The sequence below is a fragment of the Lithobates pipiens genome, unplaced genomic scaffold, assembly GCF_037356315.1.
Source record: "Lithobates pipiens isolate NorthernLeopardFrog02 unplaced genomic scaffold, aLitPip1_a1.2 Scaffold_18, whole genome shotgun sequence".
Taxonomy (NCBI): Eukaryota; Metazoa; Chordata; class Amphibia; order Anura; family Ranidae; genus Lithobates; species Lithobates pipiens.
The window spans coordinates 357476195-357493692 of record NW_027507758.1 but is presented as its reverse complement, the minus strand read 5'-3'; positions in this window follow the sequence as shown (position 1 = coordinate 357493692).

The window sequence follows — 17498 nt, the reverse complement described above, 5'->3', positions numbered from 1 at the left end:
TTTGCATTCTCCTTTAGATTTACCAAAGCTATATAATAAGAGGACACACCTATCTATTCAATCACTCTGTATGCAACCAGGCAGGCCCTTGCACTACATAGTTGATGATAGCGCTAAAGGAGATTGTAGAATCATATTATATAGTGGATGTTGAGCCTTACTGACTTCCAGGGACATCTCTCTCTCTCTCTCTCTCTTCTCTGTTTTAAATACTACAGCACTGCTACACATAGGCTATTATTTGATCACTCAGCTCCTGCACACTCTGCCAAATGAACGATCTATGCAAGGAGAAAGAGAGTTATAAAATGATCCATCAGCAGAGAAAGACACTGGCTTTTTATTGAGGAAGAATGATGCTTACTAACAATGACCGCATTGGAGAAGCATGAAAATACAGAGTTGGATGGAAAAAAATCTCCTGGAGGGGGATGACAGGTGAAGGGTGTGTTTTAGCCAGATGGAGAAGAACTTTTCCACTCTACTAACTGTTTACCCATCCTGCAGGATGGATACCAGGAAGTCATGGAGGAGTTTTCTATAGAAGAAACTGGAGGGTGAGGTTATGCCTGCCCCAGAATATAGGGGAAGCTTTTTATTTTCTGCCACAGAGGTATAATAATACTATATTGGTACGTAAGGAAACTGTACTTGAAAGAGAAGTATTTTTTTTTTTAAAGATTTATATTTACCTAGGTGGATGCAGCATTGATCCAATGCTGTATCTGTCCCCCAGCACCTCTACACTGAGAACCAAGCAATCAAAAATTGCAGATCGCCCGGTTCTTACAACTCTGTGAGCAGAGAGCTGCAGAGTATCAGTCACAGCTCTCTGCTCTGCTCCATCTTTGCTCATTGGGGCGCTGGGCTGTGGAGGGGCAGCTCAGGCTCTCAGCGGCTCGCTGAGAGGCTGAGCCAGGTGTCGGTCCAGGGATCTGGTGGATCCCGACTCCAATGTCGTGATGACGTAGAGCCTGGACCGACTTCTATGACGTCAGCAGAGACTTTTAAGACATCCGCAGAGAGCGGACTTCAGCCCACTCTCTGCTGAAAATGGGTCACAGGAGTGCAAAAGGAACTGCACTCCTGTAATCCATAGGAGAAGTACAGCCAAATGAGCTTTGATAATGTATTTTAGCAGAAATATTGCCACAAGTATAAAATGTTTGTTAAATCCCCCAGGGGACCCAGTGCACATAACACTTGTCCCTGTTCAAAAACACACAGCCGTGATATATTTGTTATTTTTAGAACAACTGATTTAAAAAAAAGAAAAAAAAGTTTAGTGTCCCTTTAAACAGTGCAGCAATCAGAAGTGTGTCTGGGGTCTGCATTGTGCAAACTGGTCAGTGTAGTGTCCCCTTATATTCCTGGTCACTGCCCCTTATATTAGTGATCAGTTGAAAATGCCTCCTTACCTACATGGTCAGCAGTGGAGTGCCTTCTTACGTGGGTGCTCAGTGGAAAAATACCCCCTTATATTGGGGTCAGTGGCAAGGCAAATCCCTGTGGTCAATAATAAAGTGTCCTCTTACAGTAAGAAGTCCATCATTAGATCAGCTTCTCATGAAGGTGCACAGCCAAAGATGGATCAATTTTCATCCGTTCTGTGCTGAACCAGATAAATTCAAATATATTAACAGTAAAAAGGTCAGGTCTGAGCATGTAAGCTCTTTACTAGATCATTTTGAGTTGATTACTGGGGACATGGAGAAGGCAAATTCATATACCTACTTCAGCTCTGTGTATACAAAAGAAAATCAGGAGGCTCAAGTCCTTAATGGGAATAGTATCGACAGAGCCCCAAATGATGCACATTAGCTTAAAATTAACATGGTTCACAAACATTTAGTCAGAATAAAGGTGAACAAAGCACTTTCAAGGATTTCCGTTATATCTAAGCCATTGTTTAAAATTTTTAGAGACTCTTAATGACAGGTAGGGATGAGCCGAACAACCCCCAGTTCGATTCGCACCAGAACCTTCGAACAGGTCGAAAATTCGTACAAACTTTAGAACCCCATTAAAGTCTATGGGACTCGAACGTTCGAAATCAAAAGTGCAAATTTTAAAGGCTAATATGCAAGTTATTGTCCTAAAAGGGGTTTGGGGACCCGGCTCCTCCCCCAGGGGACATGTATCAATGCAAAAAAAGTTTTAAAAACTGCTGTTTTTTCGGGAGCAGTGATTATATTCATTTGATAGGCTCCACCTCCATGCTGACACAATCCTCCTCCTCCTCCTCGTCCTCTTCCTGTGTGATCGGCGGGACAGCAGGAACACTGTCTAGATAAAGGGGGCCTTGAGAGGCAATGAAGTCCTCCTCTTCCTGCCTCTGTTCTGCCTCAAGTGCCCTGTCCATTATTCCACTCAGCGTATGCTCCAACAGGTGGACAAGAGGTACAGTGTCACTGATGCATGTACTGTCACTGCTCACCATCCTTGTGGCCTCCACAAATGGTGACAGGACAGTGCATGCATTCCTGATCATGCCCCACTGGCGTGGGGAAAAAACCGAGCTCCCCTGACCCTGTCCTGGTGCCATAGTCGCACAGTTACTCATTGATGGCCCTCTGCTGCATGTGCAGCCGCTGCAGCAAGGCCAACGTTGAGTTCACCTGGTGGGCATGTCACAGATAAGGCGGTTCTTGGGCAGGTTCAACTCCTTTTGGAGCTCAGTCAGCCAAGCACTGTCCAAGAACCGCTGCACCACCAAGTTAAGCACGTGAGCCACACAGGGCACATGGGTCAGTTGTCCCTGTCAGAGGGTGGAGAGGAGGTTGGTGCCATTGTCGCAAACCACCATTCCTGGCTTAAGCTGGTGTGGCATTAACCACCTCTCAGCCTGCCCCTGCAGAGCTGACAGAATCTTTTCCCCAGTGTGGCTCCTGTCCCCCAAGCACACCAGCTCAAGCATGGCATGGCATGTTTTTGCATGCGTACTTGCGTAGCCCCTTGAACGCCTATGGGGCACTGCTGGTTTCTAGGACAAAGCACAGGAAGAGGCCATGGAGGAAAAAGAAGAGGAGGGGGTGCAGGAGAGAGGTGTGTCACAACCAGTAGTAGCATTTTGGAGGCGTGGTGGCGGAACAACCTCCAACACTACTGCACCTTGTCCTGCATCCTTCCCAGCTGCCAGAAGAGTGACCCAATGCACCGTGAAAGATAGGTAACATCCCTGTCCATGCCTGCTGGACCATGAGTCAGCGGTAATATGCACCTTACCACTGACCGCCCTGTCCAGCAAGGCTTGGACATTGCCTTCCACATGCCAGTAGAGAGCCGGAATCACCTTCCGTGAGAAACAGTGGTGTTTGGGAACCTGCCACTGAGGAACCGCACATTGCACAAACCCATGGAAGGGGGCCGAGTCTACCAACTGAAAAGGCAGCAGTTGAGGTGCTAACAATTTAGCCAAGCTAGCATTCAACCGCTGGGCATGTGGATGGCTGGGAGTGAACTTCTATTGACGGTCCAGCAGCTGGGGCAGGGAAATTTGCCTGGTCCAATTGGACGTCGGTGTACTGCTAGCAGAGTGCCTGCAAGTACTTGGCTGTGACAGACCTAATTCTACACCTTCATTCCTCTCAGTGCAGGTTTCAGAGAGGACTGAAGGTATAGTGGGGTTGAAGATCCTAGTTGATGAGGAGCAAGGAGAGGTCCGCTTTGTTCTTTGGTGTGGGTCTTTAAGGTACACTTGCCAAAGAACTGCATGGCAGGTCAACATATGTCTGGTCAAGCATGCGGTGCCTAAGCGACTGATGTTTTTGCCACGCAAGATACACTTAAGACATATATTGCAAATAGCAGCAGTGCAATCTGATGCACTCGTTTTAAAAAAGGCCCACACCAAAGAACTTTTGGAATAACGTGCAGAGGCAGTGCCCTGCACAGGTGGAGCTCTACGGTGTGATTCAGTCGGTGTTCTGCCCTTAAGCTAGCCCCTGGAGGGCATCCTGCCTCATTGGAGATGTGCCTCCTCCTCCTCTCTCCTATCAGGCACCCATGTGGAGTCAGTGACCTCATCATCCCCTCCCTCTTCATCACTGGAGCAAACCTGGCAGTATGCTGCAACTGGTGGAACATGACTGCCAGATTGCTGTCCTTCTTGAGCATCTCCTATCTCTGGGCTCACGCTACTGCCTTCCTCTAGCTGGGTATCATCATCAGAGCCTTCAAAATGCTGGGCATCCTCCTGGAGCATGTACCCAACACTGTGCTCAAACAGTTTGGGGGACTCCTCAGGAGGACATGGTGGGTCTAGGGAAGGAGTGACTGATGCCATTGAGGCGAGGGAAGAGGCCACTTTGGCAGCTTCTTTGCCAGTACCCTGAGCCTGGGTGAGAGAGGAAGAGGAGGATAAGGATGGCTTGGTCATCGACTCTACCAAGTCTTCAGCATGTTGCGGCTCAACGCGTCCAGCTGCCGAAAATAAGGACAAGTGTGTCCCATGGCCACGTGCTGATGATGATGCACCGCATCCACGAGAAGCACTGTTGCCTCTAGACTAGAGTCTGCTTGCACTCTTTTATTGGCTCGTGACTGTTTGCCTTTCCTTGTTGGCCTTCCAGACATACTAATGGCCTGCAGGGAGATGAGAACACCACCAATTGGGGTAGCTTTAGGTGCACCGACTGTAATTACTGCAGCTGTCTACCTGTGGTATAGGATCTGAAGAACACGAGCAATTATTATTATTTTTATTATTCAGGATTTATATAGAGCTAGCAATTTACTCAGTGGTTTACAATATAAAAAGGAGACAATACAGTTACAATACAATAAAATACAAGAGCATTAAGAGGGCCCTGCTCAGAAGAGCTTACAATCTAATAGGGGGTAGCTTCAGGTGTACACCTTGCAGGTGGCACAATACACCCACTGTAACTGCTGCAGCTGCCTGTGGTATAGCACCAGAACAACATCAGAAATTAGGGTAGCTTCAGGTGTACACTGTGCAGGGGGCACAGTACACTGACTGTAACTGCTGCAGCTGCCTGTGGTATAGCACCAGAACAACACCAGCAATCGGGGGGGGGGGTAAGTTCAGGTAAACACTGTGCAGGGGGCAAAATACACTGACTGTAACTGCTGCAGCTGCCTGTGGTATAGCTCCAGAACAACACAAGTAATTGGGGTAGCTTCAGGTAAACACTGTGGGCACAATACACCGACTGTAACTGCTGCAGCTGCCTGTGGTATAGGACCAGAACAACACCAGTAATTAGGGTAGCTTCAGGTAAACACTGTGCAGGGGGCACAATACACTGACTGTAACTGCTGCAGCTGCCTGTGGTATAGGACCAGAACAACACCAGCAATTGAGGGTAGCTTCAGGTGTATACTGTGCAGGTGGCACAATACACTGACTGTAATTGCTGCAGCTGCCTGTGATATAGGACCAGAACAACACCAGCAATTGGGGGTAGCTTCAGGTGTATACTGTGCAGGTGGCACAATACACCGACTGTAACTGCTGCAGCTGCCTGTGGTTAAGGACCAGAACAACACCAGCAACTGGGGCTAGCTTCAGGTGTACACTTTGCAGGGGGCACAATACACCGACTGTAATTGCGCTAGGTTCATAATAAATGAAGACACTGTCCCTGCCTATCTGTCTCTCTATGAACGCCGCAACACACTACACAAGGTCGCCGCGCTGTGGCCAATTATGGCTCTCCTTGCTGCCAACGCTGTGATTGGTCAAGCATGCGGGTCACAGTGCATACTTGGCCCAATCATCAGCCAGCAATGCACTGCGATGCCGCAGTGGATTGTGGGCCGTGAGCGCCACATGAATATGGTGCGCACAGCCCACAAGGTTCTGGCTTCACTGAACAGATTAATTAGTTTAACTTATTTAGTTGGGAAGGTACTGGAGAGTTTAATAAAAATAACACATAGAAGAGTATTTGATAGAAAGAAATATTTTAAGCAGTATTCATCATGGATTCATGAAAGATCGAGGTTGTCAAACAAATCTGATTGATTTTTACGAGGAAGTAAGCAAAAAATTAGACAAAGGAGTGCCTGTGGACATATAATACTTGAATTTCCCTAGTGTTTGATGCAGTTCCCCAAATGTGACTAATGTATAATTTAAAGTCTCTAGGCTTGGAAAATTCCGTTTGTAAATGTATAGAAAACTGTCTAAAAGACTGTATTCAGAGAGTAGTTAGTAGTAGAGAGTCATAACCCAATGTCCCAAATGTACAAATTGGCCTCAATGCACTATTTAATTGGGCAACTATGGAGCAAATGAGTTGTAATGTTAATAAATGTCAAGTTATGTACCTGGGGACAAAAAAATGCATACATGCATACAAGGAGGAGACCAGCTGGAGGAGTCAATTGTGGAGAAGGATCTGGGTGTTTTGGTGAATCATAGACTTAGGCCGCGTACACACGGGCGGACTGTTCGCCCAACTTTGTCCGCTGAACAGTGTTTGGGCGGACAGTCCGCTCGTGTGTGGGCTTTCAGCGGACAGTTTCAGCGGACAGTTGGACGGACAAGGTTTTTCGGAAATTCCGAAAAACTGTCCGCTGAAACCTTGTTTCAGCGAACAGCCCGCTCGTGTGTAGGCTTGTTCGTCAAACAAAGTTGCGCGCATGCTCAGAAAGGATTTTCACGCCGAAAGCTATAATGCAGTGTATAGGACGTTGTATTTTTCGTCCCGTCGTACGGCGCACGGTTTCAGCAAACTGTTCGTTCGTCGTGTGTGGCCATGTCCGTCCATGCTAAGTTTGAGCGGACTGTTTGCCGAAACTGTTGGACGGACAAAGTTGGGCGAACAGTCCGCGCGTGTGTACGCGACCTTAGACGCAAAATATGTGTATTAAAAGAGGTCTAACAGGAGGTAATGTTACTAGCTGCAGAACTCTTTTTCTTCCACAAGATGGCAGTAGCAAGTATGCCTTATTTAGCTTGTGATTGCCTTTGGGCTGTGGCACTCTGGGAGATGTAGTCTGGAGGAGGTTCTGAGCCACAGACATCACTGGGAAACCAACTACATGACCTAGTAATACCTGAGAGTAGCAGGGGTCTCATAAAAGTAAAAGCCCAGGAAGAAATGGGGCAGTTGGGGAGCGCACCAACTGGAGATAGGATAGGAGAAGAATTACTGTGTTGTGCTGTGCCGAGCCGTGTTGTACTGGGTTTCACTGGAGGCTGTTATATCGGTGCAGGATGTTAAAAAAGTCCAGCAAGCAGCATCTTTAGAGTGGTAAAAGAGCAGTGTAGACACTGCTCCTAAACCACTCCTGCCCATTGAAATCACTGAGGTAGCGCAGCTATACCGCCAGCATAGCGCTGCTGTAGTAGTGCTTGGTTTTAACCCTTTTTCAGCCGCTTGCGAGGTGCTTTTTTTTAATAGCGCAGCAAAATTGCCAGTAAAACGCTGCTAAAAATAGCGGCACTTTACTGCCAACGCACCCACCACCCCAGTGTGAAAGGGACCTAACATCTAACTGCTGCAACTGTGCACACCCTAAAACTGAAGTGCCGCAACTGTGTACACCTTAACATCTAACTGCCGCAACTGTGCAGACCCTAACATCTAACTGCTGCAACTGTGCACACCCTAAGGCAACTTTCACACTGGGGCGGTGGGTGCGTCGGCAGTAAAGTGCCGGCATTTTTAGCTGTGCTTTATACACGGCTCCTTCACCGCTCCAAAGATGCTGCTTGCAGGAGTTTTTTTAACGTACTGCAAGCGCACCGTTCCAGTGTGAAAGCACTCGGGCATTATTTTTAGGGCTGTAGCGCCTGTAAAGCGTCTCAGTGTGAAAGGGGTCTAACGTCTAACTGCCGCAACTGTGTACACCTTAACATCTAACTTAGGAGCATGCTACATAAAGAATGCAGGACTCAGGAGGGCACTACATAAAGAATGCAGGGCTCATAAGTGCGCTACATAAAGAATGCAGGGCTCAGGAGTGCGCTGCATAAAGAATGCAGGGCTCATGAGTGCGCTACTTAAAGAATGCAGGACTCGGGAGTCTGCTACATAAAGAATGCAGGGCTCAGCTGTGCACTACATAAAGAATGCAGGGGTCAGCTGTGCACATCTATGCAGCCTCACCAGTGCCCCTCTGCGCAGCCTCACAAGTGCCCAGCAATGCAGCCTCACCAGTTCCCCTCTATGCAGCCTCACCTGTGCTCAGGAATGCAGCTTCATCAGTGCCCAGCAATGCAGCTTCACCAGTGCCCAGGAATTCAGCCTCACCAGTGCCCAGCAATGCAGCCTCACCAGTGCCCAGGGATGCATTCTCACTTGTTCCCAGCAATGCAGCCTCATTTGTGCCCAGTAATGCAGCCTCAGCTGTGCTCAGCAACGCAGCCTCACCTGTGCCCAGCAATGCAGCCTCACCTGTGCCCAGGAATGCAGCCTCATCTGTGCCCAGCAATGCAGCCTCACCTGTGCCCAGCAATGTAGCCTCACCTGTGTAGGGATTGGAGAGGAAGAGGATAGCCAGCCAGATTATCACACAGGCTGGCGTCTCCCATTGTGTCAGCTTTAATACGAATCACCAGATGCCCGCCTCCTGGATCGGCTCCTACCTATGATATCGGTATATATCCCGGCAATGAACATGTGTGCTGTCTGTCAAAGAAGGCAAACCAGAAGGCAGGGTTTTGTGACAGTGGCACCCAGTGATTCAAATTAAAGCTGACACAGTGGGAGATGCTGGCCTGACACCCGGATTAGACCGCCCCCCCCACTGCCTCAGCACCCGCCCTGCAATCCGGGGACAAATTTGGGTACAGTTTCCTCAATACGGGGACTGGCCCCAGAAACCGGGAACGTCTAGTCACCCTATCCTATAAGGGACTCGCTGAAGCTAATTGTGTGTTAATTATTGTGCTTATGCTGGTTGACTTTAATGTGTCAACTCTGTGATACTTTTATGGCCTTAACCTGCCCAAACAACCTGTTATTATTTGATAGAGTTGTAAATCTAATTCTTGTGTGCCTACTGAGGTTTACAGGAAGGTATATTGGTGGTGTCAGTGAGGTTGAGGCCTCACATAGGACTGTATAAGATCAGAGGATCCAAATCTACCAGCGGCACCTGGGGGTGTAATGCTACAGAGGTATAGAGGTTTATTTACTAAAGGCAAATCCACTTTACACTACAAGTGCACTTGGAAGTAAAGTCGCTGTAGATCTGAGGGGGACATGCAAGGAAAATAAAAAACAGCATTTTTGCTTGTACATGATTGGATGATAAAATCAGCTGAGCTTCCCCTCATTCCAGATCTTCCCCTCAGACCTAAAACGACTGCACTTCAAAGTGCACTTGTAGTGCAAAGTGAATTTGCCTTTAGTAAAGCAACCCCATAGACTCCAAAGAGAGAGACAACAAATCATTAGTAAGACCTCATCTAGAATATACAGTTCAGTTTTGGGCACCAGTTAACAAAAAGGATATCAGAGAGCAATGGAGAAGTTCAGCTATGAGGAAAGATCAGTTGAACTGAATTTTTTGTTTTGTTTTCTGAGAGAACGCAAATTAGGGGGGGGGGTGTATAAACACATAAATGGTCCATATAGTGAACTTGGTGTAGAGTTATTCACTTTCAGGTCATTACAGAGGACAAAGGACACTCTTTATGTCTGGAGGAAAAGAGACTCAATCATCGCATGCAGAAAGGCTTCTTCACAATAAGAGCTGTGAAAATGTGTAATAGACTCCCTCAAGAACTAGTTCTGGCTAGCTCAGTAGATTGTTTTTAAAAAGTACTGGATCATCCCTAAATGCACAAAATATAACTGGATACCAGTTTTTAGAGGTATTAATACAAGCCGAAGTTGATCAGATTGCCTCACAGGGGATCAAGAACACTTTTGCCTTTACCCCATTTGAGTGATTGGACCATGCTTTATTGGGGGAGGTTGCCTTCTTCTGAATCAACTGTGGGTATATGGAGGTTTTCTATTTGTATGTTTTTTTTAGATTGGTTGAACTAGATGGACTAATGTAATTTCAATTAGTTTATGGCCATCTTTACATTTGTAGTCAGTAGTGAAATGCCCCTTTACATTGGTGGAGTGAAGTGCCCCCCCTAGTTTCATGGTCGATAGTGGAGTGCTCTCTTGATTCATTGATAGTTAGAGGAAACAATGCTTCTTGCATTGGTGGCTGGTGGCAATGTGCCCCATTACTTTAATAGACAGTGGTGAAATCATCTCTTACAATGGTGGTCAGTGATGAAGTATTGTAACCCCTTCATTAGGTGTTCAGTGATGAAGTACCCACTTACATTGGTGACAAGTGGGATTGTTTTTCAGTTGTTACTTAGGCTGGCCAACAATTTTCTTATTCAATTTCTTTTAGATTTACCTTTGACTGTGTAGTGCAAGGGCCTGACTGATTGCATTTAAATTGAAAGTGTTTAGGTCTGACCTCATATTACCGTATATACTCGAGTATAAGCCGAGATTTTCAGCCTCTTTTTTGAGGCTGAAAGTGCCCCCTCGGCTTATACTCGAGTCACCGCTGTCTGACTGCTCGATCAGCGTATCGAGCAGACAGACGGCGGACATTAAAATTCAAAAGCCGCGCCTCCTTCTCCGCCTCCGCCTGTGATAGGCGGAACACTGAATTTCCCAGCAGTCAGTGTTCCGCCTATCACGGACATCCGTTCATTCTCATACTACGGACGAGTATGAGAGGATGTCCGTGATAGGCGGAACACAGGCTGCTGGGAAATTGAGTGTTCCGCCTATCACAGGCGGAGGACGGAGGCGCAGCTTTTGAATCGTAGAATGGCCGCCGAGAAGAGCGGCGATCCATCGGCACGACACGGGACGGAGGAGGCACGGGACGGAGGAGGCACGGGACACCGGAAGGCACGGGACACCGGAAGGCACGGGACAGAGGAGGCACGGGACAGAGGAGGCTCGGGACGACGGCGGCTCGGGACGGAGGCTTGGGACACAGGTAGGCTGGACACACACACAAGGCTGCACGGACACACACACACACACACACACACACACACACACACACACACACACACACACACACACACACACACACACAGGGATGGATGGATGGATGGATGGATACACACACACACACACACACACACACACAGGGATGGATGGATGGATGAATACACACACACACACACACACACACACACACACAGGGATGGATGGATACACACACAGGGATGGATGGACGGACACACAGGGATGGATGGATGGATGGATGGATGGACACACACACAGGGATGGATGGACGGACACACACACAGGGATGGACGGACACACAGGGATGGACAGCCATGTCTCACCCTCGGCTTATACACGAGTCAATAAGTTTTCCAGTTTTTTGGGGGTAAATTGGGGGCCTCGGCTTATATTCGGGTCGGCCTATACTCGAGTATATACGGTATATGGTTTTGGTAAATATAAAGGAAAATTGTACAGGAAAATTGTATAATGTAGGGCCAGCCATACTTCAGAGAATACAGGTTTATATCAGCATTGCAGTGGCTTTGCTATGCCTGCATGCACAGTGGGTGTCATATTTAGCAGCACCCCGGACCCATGCACCAGGTCCAAGGGTCCACAGATGCCCATAAAAAATGGACAGAAGAAAACTTAAACCTACTATGTTACTAACTGCACAGCCTTCAAAAGAACTGCTAAAAGGGGGGGGGGGGGGTATCTTTTTCTTAAACTTATAATAAAGAAGCCAAAGCCCTTTAAAAGTGCACTTATTCTTTAAGATACATATATCTTTTTTATGTAACATTTCATATGAACAATGCTTGAAAAATATATTGGGTAGGAATTTTGGGGGCCGTGAAAACTAAACCTTTCCATAAATAAGCTTAAAAATACACAATTTTCCATTTTAAATGTTAAGTCCAATACCTATTATTGAATCAAAGGTTATGCATAGGTATGTTGTTTATTAACTACTAATTTTCTTCCTGTGTGTATGGATACATTGACTTCTTAGTGATTACCATCACAAATTAGTCCCTTTCTCCCACCGCTTACAATGTGCAGGACCCTATAACATCCTTTGATAAAATAAACTAAAACACACTTAGCCCCTGTACACACAGTCGGAGATTTCCACAACCAAATCTGTCGGATTTTGCCCATCGGATTTTGTCCGTCGGATCTTGTCCGAAACTGTTGCATACACACGGTCAGACAAAGTTGGCAAAAAATCCAATCTTTCAGAACGTGATGACGTAATTTCGTTACGATGGGACTACATTCAGGCTAGTAGCCAATAGCTTTGATGTAGGAATTTGATCTGAGCATGCGTGGCACTTGGTCCGATCAAAATTCTCTACACATGATCGGAGTATGTCCGATCGGCCCAGTTGGTCGGGAAATATTTCCAACATGTTGGAAAATTGGGTCAGACGGATATTCCGACGGAATCAGTCCGATGCATACCACACACGGTCCAATAGGACACATTCCGACTGATTCTCCGACCGTGTGTACAAGGGCTTAGAGTTTGTCTCATAAAGATTTGCCTAACATTTAAAACTATTATTGGAGCAATAGATGCTGTGCTGCATGCATGCACCCGCATGCACGGGAGTGACGTCATTGCAGCCCAGCCATTCGGCGAGCGCAAAAACAGAAGCAAGACAGCGAAAAGATGTAAGCATTAGTAGTAGTGATAGCTTAGTGCTAGAGGGCTCCATGTGAAAGATACGTCTATTAAAATGTGCTAGTATGGGCTGCATATAAGCACATTATGGCAGAAACCTTTGCTACTGCTTGAGAAATCTGCTTGTCTACATAATTAAATTTCACTTTATCATGCCTAAAAGTTCTTCAATACTTTTTTTAAAATACAAAAGAAGTTGTACATTTCAGAAGTCATTTAATAGACAAGATGTTGCTCCCTCTGTGATTAACTTAAAAGCTGAGATTCATCTGTAATGAACAAAAAGGCTTTTACTGCTATGTGGAAGTCTTGGCCACTGTTCAACTACGTCAACCTGCTTTTTTTAATGGACAATTATATGAATCAGACCAAACACCAAATCTAGCAGAATAAAACAGATCAATTATGTAAAATAGATGTATTTACGCAAGAGCTGAGTGGTATGATTAAGTGTTTCTTAATCCCTTTACTAATTCATATCTGTGTACCGATAAATCAGCTTGCCTTCATATGACGTCCACATCCAGCACAGATGAAACCCACACTCTTTTACTTAGTAAGACAATGGGAAAACAGCAGTAACCCCAACTATTGTTCCAGTTTCTCTAAATTTAGGTAAGCTAAAGCAAGTTATTACTGTTTGCATTATGTTCTTGAATAAGCCCTACAATATAAAATATATACTATTATAAACCATATTATTGAAAATCTTGGGGAAAACAAAAAAGACTCTAGGGCATAATGTTGGCCAAAAAGATTATTTAGGGCCAAGGTATCTACAGTATCTCACAAAAGTGAGTACACCCCTCCCATTTTTGTAAATATTTTATTATATCTTTTCATGTGAAAATACTGAAGAAACTACACTTTGCTACAATGTAAAGTAGTGAGTGTACAACTTGTATAACAGTATAAATTAGTCCCCTCAAAATAACTCAACACTCAGCCATTAATGTCTACGTGAGTGAGTACACCCCTAAGTGAAAATGTCCAAATTGTGCCCAGAGTGTCAATATTTTGTGTGGCCACCATTATTTTCCAGCACTGTCTTAACCCTCTTGGGCATGGAGTTCACCAGAGCTTCACAGGTTGCCACTGGAGTCCTCTTCCACTCCTCCGTGACAACATCATAGAGCTGGTGGATTTTAGAAACCTTGCGCTCCTCCACCTTCTGTTTGAAGATGCTCCACAGATGCTCAATAGGGTTTAGGTCTGGAGACATGCTTGGCCAGTCCCTCACCTTTACCCTCAGCTTCTATAGCAAGGCAGTAGTCGTCTTGGAGGTGTGTTTGGGGTAATTATCATGTTGGAATATTGCCTTGAGGCCCATTCTCCGAAGGGAGGGGATCATACGCATTCATGGTTTTCTCAATGAACTGTAGCTCCCCAGTGCTGGCAGCACTCATGCAGCCCCAGACTATGACACGCCCACCACCATGCTCAACAGACCACAGGACATGGTTCCAGTACTCCATGTCCTTAGTCTGCTTTTCTTCAGCAAACTGTTTGCAGGCTTTCTTGTACATCATCTTTAGAAGAGGCTTCCTTCTGGGATGACAGCCATGCAGACCAATTTGATGCAGTGTGCAGCATATGGCCTGAGCAATGACAGGCTGACTCCCCACCGCTTCAACCTCTGCAGCAATGCTGGCAGAGCTGTTATGTCTATTTTCCCAAGACAACCTCTGGATATGACACTGAGCATGTGTACTCAACTTCTTTGGTCAACCATGGCAAGGCCTGTTCTGAGTGGAACCTGTCCTGTTAAACCACTGTATGGTCTTGGCCACCATACTGCAGCTCAGTTTGAGGGCCCTGGCAATCTTCTTATAGCCTAGGCCATATTTATGTAGAGCAACAGTTCTTTTTTTCAGATCCTTAGAGACTTCTTTGCCATGAGGTGCCATGTTGAACTTTGAGTGACCAGTATGAGTGAGTCAGAGCGATAACACCAAATTTAACACACCTGCTCCCCATTCACACCTGAGACCTTGTAAAACTAACGAGTCGCATGACACCGGGGAGGGAAAATGGCTAATTGGGCCCAATTTGGACATTTTCACTTAGGGCTGTACTCACTTTTGTTGCCAGCAGTATAGACATTAATGGCTGTGTAAGGGCAAAAAAGGGGGGTAGGTCGTGCTATGGAACAATTAGCCAAATAAAATATGATTCTGGTAAGAGCGGTCTCTATTGATTTCCACCCAATATGGGTGGAACAGTGGAATGAAAAAAGGGGGAGAAATAGATATGGCGCTATACCATTTCTGGCTTAAACTGAATAAATATATAAATATAATTTGCATAGATTTTTCAGCGTGCTGGCAATTAATGAAAATAATAAAAATAGAGAATATAAAATATAAAATATAAAAGTGAGAATGCTTATCAATAAACCATAGAGAATATATGAACCATAAGTAACTGTTCAAACATACTGTTCCTTAAATTCAAATATTAAAGTGCAAGTGCCAGTGAAAATACGTGTGCCAATATTTGAATCCACAAAAACAAAATGTTATATCTCCATATATGCGTATAATAAATATCATATGATAAAAAGTCAGTGAAAACAAAAAAGTAAAAATGAAAATAAAAATAAAAATGTGTGTCTCTAGAACACAGATGGGCGAAAAAATTATAGTAGTTATACCGGAATTGATGTGATAAAAACTTGATATAAAAAAAGTGGATTAATATAAAACTTAATGTGAACAGATTGGTATGAAGATTAGTGACAAAATATGTTGATGAAATAGATAGAAAATGTATATATATGAAAAAATATAAAAATAGATATGAAAATAAAAATAAAAATGAAAATAGTGAAAAAGTCTTCTGTGAGTGGGGGAGGGGTGAAGGGGGTGACTTCCGCTGTTGCTCCCGGTGCCAAGTGACCACTTATGTAATATGCTCTCACCAGAGGAATGACCCCATCCGGGGTGGATCAGCCTTTACAGTATAAGCCACTGTGTCGCTCTCTGGCTTGTCTCTGCTGTGGTGCTGGGAGTCCCTCGTTCCTCCGTGGGTGTAGTATGCCACGTTATATATAATAAGGAAGAGGCATATCCATGGTGTGATACCGTTTAAAATGTAAATTTTATTCCAGTAAACTAAAACTACTTACAAGCGATCAAAATTCTGTTTCGTTTGTTTATGCTGTATCGTTTTAAATGTCCCGCTCGGCTTCCTGCCGTCTGAGCTAAAGGTGTACGCTGTTTGGCCACGCCCTACGCGTTTCGTCATACAGACGTCATCTGGAGCGGCCATCTTCATACACCTTTTCGTTTATATAGGGTGTAATGTACCAATCGCGCATGCGCGAAAAAAACGCTGCCATTTCTATTGAGGGAATGCCCTCATTTCACGTGAATATGAATGTTACAAGGCTATTCAGGGTTTTTTTGATACTGAGTCTGCGTTGAGCCAATTGGCTTGTTTTTAGAATAAGTATTGGACATTACACCTCTATATCTGGGACTTCACCGTAAACCACTTACAATTGTTAAAAACTAGAAACAATTACCGTATATACTCGAGTATAGGCCGACCCGAATATAAGCCGAGGCCCCCAATTTACCCCCAAAAAACTGGAAAAAATTATTGACTCGTGTATAAGCCGAGGGTGAGACATGCCTGTCCATCCCTGTGTGTCCGTCCATCCCTGTGGGTCCATCCATCCCTGTGTGTGTGTCCATCCATCCCTGTGTGTGTCCATGCATCCGTGTGTGTGTGTGTGTGTGTGTGTCCATGCATCCGTGTGTGTGTGTGTGTGTGTGTGTGTGTGTGTCCATGCATCCGTGTGTGTGTGTGTGTCCATCCATCCCTGTGTGTGTGTGTGTGTGTGTGTGTGTGTGTGTGTGTGTGTGTGTGTCCATGCATCCGTGTGTGTGTGTGTCCGTCCATCCATCCCTGTGTGTGTGTGTGTGTGTGTGTCCGTGCAGCCTACCTGTGTCCAGCCTGCCTGTGTCCGTCCAGCCTGTGTCCGTCCAGCCTGTGTCCGTCCAGCCTGCGTCCGTCCAGCCTGCGTCCGTCCAGCCTGCGTCCGGTCCGGCCCGTCCCGTCCCGTCCCGGCCCGTCCCGGCCCGGCCCGTCCCGAGCCGAGCCTCCGTCCTTCAGCTCTTCGTCGGCGGCCATTCTAGGATTCAAAAGCCGCGCCTCCGTCGGTGATAGGCGGAACACTCAATTTCCCACTGACTGCTGGGAAATTGAGTGTTCCGCCTATCGGATGTCCGTGATAGGCGGAACACTCAATTTCCCAGCAGTCAGTGGTCCGCCTATCACGGACCTCCGCTCATCATCATACTACGGACGAGGATTAGAGGATGTCCGTGATAGGCGGAACACAGACTGCTGGGAAATTCAGTGTTCCGCCTATCACCGACGGAGGCGCGGCCTTTGAATCCTAGAATGGCCGCTGTCTGTCTGATCGACACGCTGATCGGGCAGACAGACAGCGATGACTCGAGTATAAGCCGAGGGGGGCACTTTCAGCCTCAAAAAAGAGGCTGAAAATCTCGGCTTATACTCGAGTATATACGGTAGATAAAATTTTATATAAAAACAAATATGGAAACAAAAAATAAAAAATAAAGATGAAAATAAAAATTCAGATGGGGAGAACTTTAGAAAGTGAAGGAAAAAAGCCTAGTTAGATGCACATGGGTTTTTTTGGATCATGGAAAAACTATTATAAAATGGTGTAAAGAGAATATAGGGAAATGCTTAGTGCTATCTCTTAATTCCTTTAGGCGTAAGTTGCAATATCGGAAAATATTATAGAAATTAAAAATGGTAATGTAAGAAATATAATGCCGGAACCGAATTAGAAATGTGAATTAAAAATA